At 40.2% G+C, this 16,553-nt stretch overlaps 1 long non-coding RNA gene across 1 annotated transcript in view; it reads right to left on the bottom strand.

Moving 5' to 3' along the window:
• The window catches only part of LOC138358973 (uncharacterized), a 54,457-nt gene extending 41,555 nt beyond the window's left edge, over positions 1 to 12,902 (bottom strand). Inside the window, exons 1-2 of the long non-coding RNA XR_011225674.1 lie at positions 12,459 to 12,902; positions 3,725 to 3,766 (exon numbers count right to left, since the gene is read on the bottom strand). This is a non-coding gene — a long non-coding RNA (uncharacterized lncRNA). The remainder of the gene's footprint in view (positions 1 to 3,724; positions 3,767 to 12,458) is intronic.
• Between the last annotated feature and the right edge of the window lie 3,651 nt (positions 12,903 to 16,553).

Genomic DNA, 16,553 nt, shown 5'->3' with positions numbered 1-16,553 from the left:
GGGGCTAACGCCCCCTAATACATACAAAATGGCGACGTCTCTTTCGGGTTGGTGCTAGGACGTGAGGACGCCAGCAGGCTGGCGATTGGCTGGCCGAGGTCACGTGACGTGCTGACCAATCAGAGCCCGCTGTGACATCACCGGGAGGCCTGGCTCACGACCTGCAGGTCACTGCACCAGCAGAGAATTACGGACCTTCGACGCGAGCGGAATTGTGTCAGTGAGCTCTCGAGCATGGAGGTTTTAGGAACCTCGCTCAGTGGATTTGAGCAGCCTAATGCAGTTTACCATCATCGGAGAGGACTAGTGTACTCCCGCGGAGAACGAAGAAGCCGAGTTTAGTGGGCGAAAGAAGGCAGAGTACTTGTGGCTGTTAGTCTGCGGCAGAGGTGAGTGGCGACGCTGGGTGGGCAAGTCTGACACCCTGCGGGTCCTACCCCAGTACGACGTGCAGCGCTGCTCTGACCAGCTCACATCTACTGAAGTTCCGGAGTGGAAGCATCGTGTCTGGATCCATGAGAAAGTGTCTTGGTGAAGGAGTGAGTGTGGAAAGCGACGTGCTCAGTGATCACTGGTTGAACCAGCGTGGAAGATCTGAATCCAGGTAATAGGAATGGAGATGACGCAATTCTCCACCACGCCAGAGGACCTGTGACACACAATCGGAACGCCGAGGAGCGTCCTGGGAACCGTATACCTTCTACCATCGGAGAACAGAACGTCGATGGATAGGAATGTTTAAGGGTAGATCATTATTTCCCTCCCATTACCCCTTTGATGACTAGGCTAGATAGGCCAAGCATATATTATATTAGTGTTTATTATTATCATGTTAGTAGTAGGTTAGGCTGTAAGCCTGTACAGTATTTTCTACAACCTGGAGAAGACAGCGTGGGAACGTGTGTGGCAGAGTTGGTGGACGAGAGGTCTACGTCAGCGGAGCTGCCTCCCCCCAACCCACCACCATGAGAGGGTCCGAGTGCCCCTTTGAATTTGCCCAGTTGCCAGAGGTGGTGAGAGGAGAGCGGCCAACGTTCTCCAGTTAATCTAATTATAAATAAATAAATAAATATATATATATATATATATATATTTTTTTTTTTTTTTTTTTTTTTTTTTTTTTTTTTTTTGAGATATATACAAGAGTTGTTACATTCTTGTACAGCCACTAGTACGCGTAGCGTTTCGGGCAAGTCCTTAATCCTATGGTCCCTGGAATACGATCCCCTGCCGCGAAGAATTGTTTTTTCATCCAAGTACACATTTTACTGTTGCGTTAAACAGAGGCTACAGTTAAGGATTTGCGCCCAGTAAATCCTCCCCGGCCAGGATACGAACCCATGACATAGCGCTCGCGGAACGCCAGGCGAGTGTCTTACCACTACACCACGGAGAATATATATATATATATATATATATATATATATATATATATATATATATATATATATATATATATATATATATATATATATATATATATATATATATATATATATATATATATATATATATATATATATATATATATATATATATATATATATATATATATATATATATATATATATATATATATATATATATATATATATATATATATATATATATATATATATATATATATATATATATATATATATATATATATATATATATATATATATATATATATATATATATATATATATATATATATATATATATATATATATATATATATATATATATATATATATATATATATATATATATATATATATATATATATATATATATATATATATATATATATATATATATATATATATATATATATATATATATATATATATATATATATATATATATATATATATATATATGACGTACCTAGTAGCCAGAACGCACTTCTCGGTCTACTATGCAATGCCCAATTTGCCTAATAGGCCGAGTGATATTCTTTATTTTCAATAATTTGTTTCCAATTAGTTTATATGAATAATTATTAGTATATTATATTAAGAACATAAATTATTGACTTAGTTGTGTTAGTTTAAGTTAGGTTAAGATAGGTTAGGTTAGGTTAGGTAGGATTGGTTAGGTTCGGTCATATATCTACGGTAGTTTTAACTCAAATTTAAAAAAAATTAACTCATACACAATGAAATGGATAGCTTTATCATTTCAAAATATTTTTTTTAAATATATACATTCAGGAAAACTTGGCTTAGTTGGGCCTTGCACAGTAGGCCATGTACTGCGTTCTGGCTACTAGGTACAATATATATATATATATATATATATATATATATATATATATATATATATATATATATATATATATATATATATATATATATATATATATATATATATATAACTGAAAACTCACACCCCAGAAGTGACTCCAACCCATACTGCCAGGAGCAACGCAACTGGTATGTACAGGACGCCTTAATCCGCTTGACCATCACGACCGGACATAAGCTATGCCCAAGATTACCATCCGGGTGCCGGCTTCAAATAGCTTCGGCTATTACCTCCTTATGTCTGGTCGTGATGGTGACGTGATGGTGACTTGAGGTTAGTGCCGAGTCTTCCTTCACTCTTCCGTGGGTATAAGGCCGGACCGCAAGTGGCGGTTCCACCTGTGGTTCGACTGAAGGGCTCCCAGGGCGATCAGTGGCATGCAAGTGTGTGGGAGCAAAGACCCGGAGCAGTGGTCATTGTGTGGTCCTCATCTCAGGTACCGACACAACCCAGTAGGCCACTCATGTAACAAATTGGTGACCTTGCCAGGATAAGAAAATAGTGTTGCCAGAAGGCGAATACAATGTTACCAGGGTTGTGAACAGTGTTGCCAGAGAACACAGTGAACAAGTAGCCCAGTAGTGCAGAGACTGTGATAGTGTAGTTAGTGTGGTGTTGGTGCAGTTGCTCAGTGATTAGAGATGGAGGAGGATAAAGTGAGTAAGTTTATTGCGACAAGGGACCAGAGCATGTGGGCGGAGTGCACTAAGGTTCAGCTTCAACAAGTGCGAATCACTTCGACATCCGATTGAGGACGTCTAAGGTGTTGGAGCGCCGGCTGGAGATAATGACGCAACTCTCAGCTCGAGAGGAGACGGCAGGGAAAGAGCCGTCCCAACCAGAGCCGTTCCGAGTGCCTCCCGGTGGGAAGGACCCAGAGAGATCGAGGAAGCAGCGAAGGGTTCAATGGCAGCAAGAGGAGGCACCTCCTCTTGCTGCCATTCTAGCGGCACTCGGTTGCCGCTAGAGATAATGTGGATGAAACTAGTGGCCGAACTGTGGATGAAACTAGTGACCGAACTGTTTTAAGAGAAGAGGGAGGCCGTGTAAGAAACGTACAAAAGGCGGTGATAGCCGAGGCTATTTGAACCACCACCCTGAAAGCACTTTGATGGTAATTGCCTCGGCTATAACTGTCTTTTGTTCGATCATTTATGGTCAATTTTTTTAAGGCACCGTGAACACCAGTTGCAATGTGCTCCTGGAGGTTCGGGTTCGAGACACTTCTGGGGTGTGGAGTTTTCAGTTGCATATATGCTTGGGGACCATTCAAGCTTGTTCGCATTTGTGTTCCTCACGTGTGCCCCACAAAATGAGGTGATTTGATGAAATAGATGAAAAATGATTTGATGAAATAAATGAAAAATTAAATAGATTTGATGAATAGAAGAAGTTTGCAAAGACCTGCATTTAAAACATGTTTTGCACTCACCTGGTTAGGCCATTGAGACTGTTCCATGCTTAAGGCAGGGACCTGAAATATAAATCATATATATTATTAAGAGAAAGTTGATAGTACTCATCTAAGCAACAATGCCGCCAGACATACGAATATTTGTATTGTGCATCATGCATGTTTATGTGAATAACTTAGTCCATCCTCTTGAGTTGACACAACGGACAGAAAATGAGATTCTAAACTACTTTAACCTATTGACCAGGCATAGAAGATTGTAAAAGGTAGTAGCAAGGCAAGGTAGGGTGTGAGCAGCTATAATTTATTGTAAACCTTTATTTGGGCGTTGAGGATTTTGACATCAAAATGCGGATGGATTTCACAGTTTATTTTTGCCTTCCTTATCTCCTTTTTAACATTTTTTTTTTTTTGAGATATATACAAGAGTTGTTACATTCCTGTACAGCCACTAGTACGCGTAGCGTTTCGGGCAGGTCCCTGGAATACGATCCCCGCCGCGAAGAATCGTTTTTTCATCCAAGTACACATTTTACTGTTGCGTTAAACAGAGGCTACAGTTAAGGATTTGCGCCCAGTAAATCCTCCCCGGCCAGGATACGAACCCATGACATAGCGCTCGCGGAACGCCAGGCGAGTGTCTTACCACTACACCACGGAGACTGTGTTTCTAACCAATAACCATTTCTAACCAATTGGACGATATTCTTGTTCTAGACTTAATACTTCTTAATTCTTAATACTTTTGTACCATTTTTTATTTGTATCCATAAAGTTCTACAGATCCATTGTTATCCCTTTTGGGTCATTATTATTAAATCTAATCAATTTGTATGATATACTACGTTTTTGTGCTTTGCTAAGAATTTATGTAAATAAGTTATATTTTGAATCCACATCGAAATCCCTTTTTACGTCATTTATCACTAGGTTCACGTTTCCTAAATATAAACTTATCCAATTTATTTAATAACCATTATTTCTTGTTCTATTATGTGATTATTGCCTTATATATTTAATGCCTTATAAATATCTCCCTTGTTATACCCATTTTCCACTTGTACACTTCAATCATGTCACCCCTAACTCTTCGCCTTTCAAGAGAATATAAATTAGGTTTTTAAATCTCTCTTCATATGAAGATTTGTAATTTGTGGGATTAACTTTGTCATCCTACACTGAACGACTAATAGTGAATTTATATCCATTCAGTTGTATAGCGACCAAAACTGAACTGCATAATTTAAATAAGGCCTAACAAGAGCAAGATATAGCTGAAAAATAACACCAAGACTTTTATTTCCTATGCTTCGAGAAATAACTCCCAGTATCATATTAGCCTTATTACAAAAATGTATGCATTGATTTTTTGTTTTTAAATTCTTACTAATCATAACTCCCAGATCCCTTTCGCAATTAGACTTCACAATCTCAATACCCTCTAGCTCGTATCTTATAACGCTATCAAAACATTACTTAGCCTTACATTTATCAGCACTGAACTGCATCTGCCAACCTTTTGACATTTCAACACCCTACTTAGATCGTCATGAAGTGACTTCTCAGGCTACTTTCAAATTTAATCCAAACCAGTTTTCAGATCCTCGGTTAATTTGCAAATATTGCTGCTCAGACCTGAATCTAAATCATTTATATTTATCATAAATAACAGAAGTTCCAAGACAGAGCCTTGAGGCACTCCACTAACAACAGGTTCCCATTGACTTAACTCCATTTATACTAACTCTTTGTTTCCTTTGGTATAACCATGCCCCTAATCCAACTTGTGAGCTGCTAGTTCGTTTAGCTAAGCAAATAAGAATCATTTGACGCTAGTTACAAAATTATTAATGTTATATATACATGTACACATACTCATGCATACATGTACATATACATACGTATACATATATATACATACACTTACATATTTAATCACCCACACAAATACACACATCAATAATCGTTTGTGTCACAAGTGATTCAGCAAGAGGCTCACAACAGTCACTATACAACGCACTTTACATCTATGATCAGTCGCACAGTTACTAGTCTTGCTCCACACCCACCCAACTGGGCGGGAGCTTTAGTCATGTGCATGCATTACTTACAGTAAGCAAATTTTGGATACTTCGCTAAGATTTCGGGCAGCACATCATTATGAATGAATTGCTTACACATTTCTTGGACACTATTGATGGTGGTATCTCTAAATTCCGCGATTTTTTCACTTTCCATTATATAATGACGCAAAGTATGCGAATAGTTCTGCTGACAGAGTTTACATTTAGTCAAATCTACATCACCAGATGTTACAAATTCCCAGAGGAATTTGTAGCCAAGCCTAAGCCTAGCAGTGGTAACATCTAGAAGTCTGCTAACCTTATTGCAAGACCCATAGACGTGCGGTGCTTCCTGCATAATAGAATGTTGATAGATGGAGTAACTGGTGTGAATTTCACTTTGCCTCAAGTTTCCGAAATTTTGTTGATATTCCCGGAATATTACTGTCGTCAGGCTGCTCAAAGGCAGTCCAAGTTGGTAATCAATTCCCTCTTTACGAGCAAAGGTCTTGGCCAACTCACCAGTTCTATCATGCATTCGGTCACCAATATGGGAAGGAATCCATAGGAGACAGACTCTGACGTCATCATTGATTATTCCATTATATCTGTTTCTAGCTTCAGAGATAAGCACGTCACAGTTATGCCTTGGATAAGACAAATTGTTTGCCTATGTGAGACATGACAGAAGAATTAACTGTGAGAGATAAGGCAGGAGTGATGTGGCGTAAGCTGACACAACCCTTATCTACCACGTCACACCCTAATCACTGTACCGCCAAGGTTGACAAAGCTTCGCTTTTTACGCACTCATATGGATATCACATCCTTTTTCACGTGATATCCTTTTTCACGAGGCTATTTCCATCCCCCCTGTCGGGGGGATGGAAATAGCCTCGGCTACCATCCTCATTTGTCCGATCGTGTTGGTCGAACGGTAAAGGGATCCTGTACGCCAGCACAGTGCTCCTGGCAGTATGGGTTCGAGTCACTTCTGGGGTGTGAGTTTTCAGTTGCATATAGTCCTGGGACCTTTCAGGCATATGCAATTGACGATCACTAAACACTGCTCATTTGTATGTGGAAAAACCACAAAGAAATGGAAAAGAGAGGTGAACGTTTCGGCCTGTTAGAGCCTTTGTCAACACCAGACTGAGTGTTGACAAAGGCTCTAACAGGCCGAAACGTTCACCTCTCTTTCCCATTTGTGTTTTTTCCGCACATATATATATATATATATATATATATATATATATATATATATATATATATATATATATATATATATATATATATATATATATATATATATATATCCAGGGTTCCAGGGACCGAACCAGGGTTCCTGCCCGCCATCTGAGGAGCTGGAGGAACTCGACAACCTATGACAACCATCTTTGTAACCCATATGTAACTCCTTTTTTGTAACAAAGTTCAAATAAAGTAAATATATATGTGTACATACAAAAGAATGGGGGTGGTTGGAGAAGATAATATTAGTGTTCAGTGAGAAACCACAAGGTCTCCTCTGAATACTTTTTATTTTCTTCTCCGAGGCTATGGGTCCCCACATTGGCACCAGAGGTGGTACCCTCACAAACTTTTATATATATATATATATATACTGATGCTCTCTGATGATGCTCTCTTTCTCCTTACAAGATGCCTGTCTCTCCCTAAGTTGACCTACTTTCTGAGATGTTCTCCATCCTACAGCAGCCCTAAGTTAAATGTGTATGACACCCTTCTGAGGTCCATGCTGGTGAAAGTCCTGAACCTGCCATTGGACGACTCTCAGTGGGAGCAAGCAACCCTTCCTGTAAGACTCGGCGGCCTTGGTGTCCGCACAGCCTCCCAAATTGCTCTACCAGCCTTCCTTTCCTCCTCTCATGCATCGCACGACCTCGTCAGAGATATTTTACCTGCCACCCTGAGAGATTCAGCAGGAATACACGATCCTGCTTTCACTGAATGTTCAAATCAGTGGGATGTTCTTGCAGCCCCAGCAACCATTATAGAGCCAACAAAACAACACAAACAGTCCAGCTGGGACCACCCTCTAGTGGAAAAAGTAGCTGATGCCATGCTCAGCGTCGCAACATCAGACAAGGAGAAAGCCCGCCTCAGAGCAGTGCGTGCCCCCCATGCAGGAGACTTCCTCCTGGCAGTACCCATGTCTGCAATGGGCACGCGCCTAGATCCAGAATCCCTTCGTGTAGCAGTGGCCCTCCGCCTTGGTGCCCCAATTCACACTGAATACAAGTGTATTTGCAACAGGGTGGAAGCAGACCAATACGGACTGCATGGGTTGCATTGCGGAAGCACAAAGGGCTGGCATGCAAGACACAACGAGGTCAATGACATCATCAAGAGAAGCCTCGTCTCAGCTGGGTGCCCAGCGGAGAGAGAACCTCGCATCCTAGGGGTCCAAAACCCGGATTTCCCAGCACTTCGCCCTGATGGCATCACCATATACTCATGGAAGGAGGGTAGACAGTTGGTGTGGGACTACACATGTGTATCCACCCTGGCTGACACCTATGTACACTTCGGAGCTGATCAAGCAGGTGGGGCGGCCAACCACAGGGAAACAGCAAAATCACTCAAGTACAGGCGACTGGAAGGTCAATACCTCTTTGTTCCCATAGCGTCTGAGACGCATGGCCCCTGGGGCAAGAGTGCCTTGGGATTTCTCAAGGAATTGGGGTCCAAGCTCATTGACGTCACCAGAGACCCAAGGGCTTCCAGTTTTTTATTTCAGCGTCTCAGTGTGGCGATCCAGAGGGGAAATGCTTGCTGCGTCCTCGGTTCCTGTCCAGAAGCGGAGGAGCTTCAAGAGATCCATAACCTTTAGGCATTTGTCTTGTATGTTTTGTAACCTTCAAATACACAATAAAGGAAAAAAAAAAAAAAGGGAAGGGGGTGGTAGGAGAAAAGCACACAGAAACTGTATTGGAGGGGACCCACATTCCCTCCAATGCGTTATGTGTGGTTTCCTCCGAGGCTATGGGTCCCCCTTCTTCCAGCCAGAGGTGGTACTCCCTTCCCTAATATATATATATATATATATATATATATATATATATATATATATATATATATATATATATATATATATATATATATATATATATATATATATATATATATATATATATGTCGTACCTAATAGCCAGAACGCACTTCTCAGCCTACTATTCAAGGCCCGATTTGCCTAATAAGCCAAGTTTTCATGAATTAATGTTTTTTCGTCTACCTAACCTACCTAACCTAACCTAACCTAGCTTTTTTTGGCTACCTAACCTAACCTTACCTATAAATATAGGTTAGGTTAGGTTAGGTAGGGTTGGTTAGGTTCGGTCATATATCTACGTTAATTTTAACTCCAATAAAAAAAAATTGACCTCATACATAGAGAAAAGGGTTGCTTTATCATTTCATTAGAAAAAAATTATAGTAAATATATTAATTCAGGAAAACTTGGCTTATTAGGCAAATCGGGCCTTGAATAGTAGGCTGAGAAGTGAGTTCTGGCTACTAGGTACGACATATATATATATATATATATATATATATATATATGTCGTACCTAGTAGCCAGAACGCACTTCTCGGCCTACTATGCAAGGCTTGATTTGCCTAATAAGCCAAGTTTTCTTGAATCAATAAATTTTCTCTATTTTTTTTCTTATGAAATGATAAAGCTACCCATTTCATTATGTATGAGGTCAATTTTTTTTTATTGGAGTTAAAATTAACGTAGATATATGACCGAACCTAACCAACCCTACCTAACCTAACCTAACCTATAAAGATAGGTTAGGTTAGGTTAGGTATCCGAAAAAGTTAGGTTAGGTTAGGTTAGGTAGGTTAGGTAGTCGGAAAACAATTAATTCATGAAAACTTGGCTTATTAGGCAAATCGGGCCTTGCATAGTAGGCCGAGAAGTGCATTCTGGCTACTAGGTACGACATATATATATATATATATATATATATATATATATATATATATATATATATATATATATATATATATATATATATATATATATATATATATATATATATATATATATATATATATATATATATATATATATATATATATATATATATATATATATGTGTGTGTGCGGAAAAAACACAAATGGGAAAGACCACAATGCCAGACCACGGAAGAAAATGAAACAGGAATTTCCTTAAGTACTTTCGTATATTAAATACATCTTCAGAAGGAATTCCTTCTGAATTATTCCTTCTGATTATTCCTTCTGAAGATGTATTTAATATACGAAAGTACTTAAGGAAATTCCTGTTTCATTTTCCTCCGTGGTCTGACATTGTCACATTCTTAATCACGTGTTTATTTTCGTGATATACACACACACACATATATATATATATATATATATATATATATATATATATATATATATATATATATATATATATATATATATATATATATATATATATTTATATATATATAGGTGTGTGTGTGTTGTAGAATATGACCGAAAAGGTAATATTAATAATTGTAACACGAATACACGAATCTTCTCAATATTTCTTAAGTTTTTCTTCACTTTCGAGGGTATTTGAAAAATTAATTAACTCTCCACAATTCATTTTTTACATTTTTATTTTTGGTCTGACGCCTGAAACTGTTTTGTAAGGGCTTCTTTCATTTTCAAAGACTAGTTTACACATAAAATACATCATACTTATATTTGTTTTGGGTGAGGTGATGTGACACAAAAGTTTTCGGTGAGGTGACAGAACACGAATCAATGGGTATAAATTGGGCATGAACACCTAAGAATGGAAGTAAATACAGAAGGCCAATTGGCCCATACTTTCTCTTGCTGCTTCTATGTTATTTAGGGTCTTGAAGTGGGTAGAATATAGTTTTGCATTAATTTGGCTGTTTATAACTGGTGGTGACTTTTTGAAAGTCAACACAACAAAAAAAGAAAGGTGAAACGCCATGCAACCTCTGAAGAGTCAACTAGCACAACACTTGTATCCCCTATTAGACTGTTTTACAGGAACTTCTTGTCGACGGCTCATAAAACGGAGGAAAATGTCCTGAAAGATATTATTAGTAGAAACGTTATCCCTACAGACAAAAATCAGACAAAACTATTGACCTTTTACTACAAAAACCAAAAAACGGCCAACCTACTCATGAAAAACTCCCCAAACACCAAACAGAACGCCTTGAAGGAAACCAACGTCGTCAATGCCTTCAAATGCCCACTTGGGGACCGTATGCCCCAACGAACTCAGTATATAGGCGAGACAACAACGTCTCTTTCTAGACGATTAACAATGCACAAACAACAGGGCTCCATCAAGGAGCATATAATTTCCTCACAAAACCAGACCATCACCAGAGAAATTTTGAAGTCTTGACATTCCCTGTACATATCCAGGTTTGTATTCCCCGATAACCTTTGGCAGGTGGAGTCCGGATTTCTTCGCGTTACAGTTTCAATCAATCTGTTTACCTTCAATTTTAATTCGACTGTAGTGTCCTTCGTTACCTTTTGGAATTAATCTTACCCTTTCGGTCAACAACATATATCTTATTCAAAAACATATGTTTACAAGAAAGACTGCTACGAAAATATACTAAAATTAGAATGCACGACCCAGCAGCAAGAAACCAAGCTTTCACGATAAAATATCGCCAAGATCTGATTCGAAATCAAATACACAAGGCAGAAAATGAGATCAACGATAGCAAAACGCAACTACTTCTTGCTACAGATAAATGGTGACACACCAACATCGACGAAGATCTCGTATTCGAATCGACCAACACCACGACGTCCTTTCAGATCGACATCGCCACAGCACCGAAACCAGGATCCTCAAGAAACTGACAATATTTGGAGGTCCTATGATGATTCCTCGACCCAGAGATGGCTTCTTAAACCTTGCTGGAATCAACCTCACGGAGGACCAAATCACTCTCTTGAATCATTTCATTTTTATTAAAATATTTTATACTTGTGATGATTGTATATGAGTTAGAGTTATGGAACCTAGTAGTTTCCATCTCTGATTCAGAAACAAAATTAAAAATGACAGGCAGTGTCAATATGGAAGGTGTAAACCGACCGTATGTAAATGTATATATGAATTACTGTTACAGTTATAAATACAAAATTTTGTGAATTCAGGAGAAGCAAAGAGTATTCATGGCTAAAAAATAATGAAATAACTTTGTCAGAACAAATTATTTTTTATTCGTGTAACAGAAGCATACTATTCCTGAAGGACCCACTTGTGTGGATATTCAGGAAGTTGCTCTAATATTAACTAAGAAGGTTCAGGTGTATAAGGGAGGGTAGGTGGTCACTCTCAGCATCAAACAGTAAAGTCTTTAATATTTGGTCTTGGGAACCCCACCGTCTGTCAGGTAATGTCAGGATCCAGGTGGTAAGAATATGCAGGTGAAAATATTGATAGATCGCAAAGTATTACGATAATATCGAAAGAATCTTCACGTAACTATATACGTCACTGTGTATCAATGACTTCCCCTTGTCGTGTACTACACAAAAGTGGACTTTCTCCCACAACCAAAATTCTAGCTGCAATATACATCTTTGCAACTCTAATGGAATTATAACGATTACATAAAAGTTTTGAACTTCACACAGTAAGCGATGCAACTCACCCAAGAAGGTTCCTGAATCTTAACATCCGGTTTTGGGTGAATGTAGTTGGTTATTTTTGTGACGACAGCCAGGAGGATGAGGCCGACCACGCCAGCAATCAGACCCTTCACCCCCCAAACACCACACATCACTCCCAGGCAAAATGTTAACAACAATTTCTTGTCAAAGTACATATAAAAAAAAATAACCAATAAATCCGAAACGCTTAATGCCATTCCTTATCGTGAAAGGTTCAGGTTTTCTGCGGATATTGTTTAGAATATTTGTTGTGTATTTATTACGCAAAAGTATGATTGCGGCCTTATATGCGTTAGGATGATTCTGTTCGGTTAAGGGCAAAGTACCACTAGCATACCATAGAGGTGGTATGCGGTAGTATGATTGTGTCCTTCTATAAGAGGTGAGAGACGCGCAGTTACACACGACCCGCCGCTCGCCACAGTGGTACTGACCTGTGCAGCACAGTCCCCTGAGATAGTGTTATCATGGTCACCACGTGGCCCCCTACTGTGGTGTCACTAGATCCATGTGTACCGCTACTGTGTCAATAGTACCATGGTGGTGACGTGTCCTGTTACTGTGTGTCACTAGTACCATGGTGGCCACGTGTCCTGTTACTGTGTGTCACTAGTACCATGGTGGCCACGTGTCCTGCTACTGTGTGTCACTAGTACCATGGTGGCCACGTGTCCTGTTACTGTGTGTCACTAGTACCATGGTGGCCACGTGTCCTGCTACTGTGTGTCACTAGTACCATGGTGGCCACGTGTCCTGCTACTGTGTGTCACTAGTACCATGGTGGCCACGTGTCCTGTTACTGTGTGTCACTAGTACCATGGTGGCCACGTGTCCTGCTACTGTGTGTCACTAGTACCATGGTGGCCACGTGTCCTGCTACTGTGTGTCACTAGTACCATGGTGGCCACGTGTCCTGCTACTGTGTGTCACTAGTACCATGGTGGCCACGTGTCCTGCTACTGTGTGTCACTAGTACCATTGTCGGAAAATCCGACACCATTTAATATATCATACAGACAGATAATAGCTGTGTTGTATAAACAAGTTAACCATAGAAAACGTAACTTGTAGTGGAATTACCGTCTAAAGAAAACGGGATATCATCACCACACACTATTATAATTCACCACCTATTATGGTGGGAATTATTCTTAAATACATTAGTCTTTGGACTTTACCATCATAAAAACATCTTATATAAATTAACTTAATTATCAATATTAAAGTAGAGTAAATGTGACCCTTCTATCACTTTCTGAAATCTGGACAATGTAAGCCAGGCGTCAGGGAGGAAGGAGGGCAGCCATTGTTGTTTATACTAGACCAGAGGCTCACGGGAGCAAATTCGGCTCCTGTTAAATTTACTTGGACGTAGTGTTATGGAAACTAAAAGTGTACCATTATCAACACGCTGTCTACAAATTCAAGTTAAGTGTCTATCCGAAACCCGTTTATCATTCATTTATGGCCATTAATGTCAGGATATAGGGTGACCCAGTTAGATCACGAAATCGCCTCAAACTAAAGGTAATTAAGCCAGGTCTTCAATGTTCCATGTACAGTATTTTCTCTGATATAACTTGTCATATATAGGTATCTGGCTTTACAGCTAGCGCCCTTTTGACAGGTCAAGACGAGGAGGAAGACTTTGTGCACCAGTTACTGGGTGATGGAAGCTACCTCAAAGAGGATAATTTGGTGTCTACACCCTAGTTATACCTGGTGGACTAACCTGCTGTACTATAAGATAAGGAGCCTTTTCAATGTATGTAGTCTATTCCTGTAGTTTGATTGGCTGCATATATATAAACTAATAAACCCCCCCTAATGTGTAGAGGATCGATTTGTGAGATTGAGATTATTGCAGAAATACAGTCCACTTATCATTATACAAATTGCTATCGAAGTATATAAATTAACGTAAATATAAATCTCACAGGTCGGTTCCCACAACCATGGTGGCCACGTGTCCTGCTACTGTGTGTCACTAGTACCATGGTGGCCACGTGTCCTGCTACTGTGTGTCACTAGTACCATGGTGGCCACGTGTCCTGTTACTGTGTGTCACTAGTACCATGGTGGCCACGTGTCCTGCTACTGTGTGTCACTAGTACCATGGTGGCCACGTGTCCTGTTACTGTGTGTCACTAGTACCATGGTGGCCACGTGTCCTGTTACTGTGTGTCACTAGTACCATGGTGGCCACGTGTCCTGCTACTGTGTGTCACTAGTACCATGGTGGCCACGTGTCCTGATACTGTGTGTCACTAGTACCATGGTGGCCACGTGTCCTGCTACTGTGTGTCACTAGTACCATGGTGGCCACGTGTCCTGCTACTGTGTGTCACTAGTACCATGGTGGCCACATGTCCTGCTACTGTGTGTCACTAGTACCATGGTGGCCACGTGTCCTGCTACTGTGTGTCACTAGTACCATGGTGGCCACGTGTCCTGCTACTGTGTGTCACTAGTACCATGGTGGCCACGTGTATGTTACTGTGTGTCCCTAGAAACATGGTGGCCACGTGTCCTGCTACTGTGTGTCCCTAGAAACATGGTGGCCACGTGTCCTGTTACTGTGTGTCCCTAGAAACATGGTGGCCACGTGTATGCTATTGTGTGTCACTAACATATGTAACAGATCTAGTGTTGTATTATTTGCATCAGTTCTTGTGTTGTATTATATTCGTTACCTTGACGTACGGTGCTTGCCTGGATGTAGATGTGAGTTCTTTCATAACAAATTCTAGTAAATCCGTCAACTTTAAGCTAAAAGTCTAGATGGACCTTCTGAGGAAGGGACTGCTTACTTTACACGTTGAGTGTAGTAAGCAGCTCATTCCCTACTCTAGAGACCATAGAAAAATTATGAAGGCGCGAGCAAACGCCGAGACCTCTAACGTTTGAAATCCCTACCACTGAGCCGTCGACCTTAGAGGGGAGTGCGCTCTAAGAAATAAAATCTGGGCTGCCGTGAGGTACGTTTGTTTTCGTCCGGCTCCTGCAGTTGTTGTCAACCCGGCGTGGTGTGTGGAGCTGGGTGTCGCTGCTGACGTTGCTTGCGTCTCGTGTATCTCCTTCGGGGTCCCCCTGGGGCCGTGACGGTCTGCATTCATGGGTGGGGGGGGACCCTGTCACCAGGCAGGCCTCAATTGACCTGGAGTTTTCCGGGAATGCTTCTTACCACGCAGTAGAGGTGGTGTTACTTCATATGCTACGTGTCCCTGTGGAGTCTGTGTGTGGGGTGCCGTTGCTTGCTGGGAGGCCGGCGATTGTCAAGTTCGGCTCCTCGGTGATTTACCCAGATCTCGTCGCGCGCCAGATAAGGTATTTGGATAGAACGTTTTGTGCTAGAGATAGGGGGAACAGGTTAAGGGTTTGCTATCCCAGAGCTGGTATTGGTGATATTATAAACAATATGAATAATATTATGGCTGGAAATGGGAACAATCCCGTTATTTGCATTAGCGCGGGAGGAAATGATGTTGGTCGAGTTAGGAGTGAGGAACTGAGTCAGAGGTATAAAACAGCATTTGAATTAGTTAGAAGCAAAGGAGGAATCCCGATCATATGTGGCATTCTTCCAAGAAAGGGAGTGGGAAATGAATGGATGTCGTGGGCACTTGGTGTCAATTACCGGCTGTAAAGATATTGCAAATCAAATGCAATATCTTTCATAGACAACTGGGAACACTTCTATGGAAGAAATGAAATGTATGCTCGTGATGGGGTGCATCTATCGAGGGCTGGGGTTGTTGCTGTTGCGAACTCGTTGGAAGAAGTGGTTAGAGGCGTTTGTTTGGGTTTAAACTGTTAGTAGATAGTGGTTTGGGAATCGATTTGGAGGAAGGAGGTAATAAAGGTATGTGTTTGTGGGAGAAAACAATTGGCAAAATGATCAAAAAAAGAGAAGAGCCTCAAAATAACAATTCACTTAGGGTATATTACACAAACACTAGAAATCTAAGAAATAAAATAAACGATTTAAATGCTCTTGTCTGCACAGAAAAAATAGATATTATTGCACTTACCGAAACGTGGATGAATGTAGAAAATAGAGAACTATTAGCTGAATA

Source organism: Procambarus clarkii, chromosome 88 (genome assembly GCF_040958095.1).
Source record: "Procambarus clarkii isolate CNS0578487 chromosome 88, FALCON_Pclarkii_2.0, whole genome shotgun sequence".
In the NCBI taxonomy this organism is placed as follows: domain Eukaryota; kingdom Metazoa; phylum Arthropoda; class Malacostraca; order Decapoda; family Cambaridae; genus Procambarus; species Procambarus clarkii.
The sequence above is the reverse complement of the archived record's forward strand: the minus strand, read 5'-3'. Positions and strand labels throughout refer to the sequence as shown.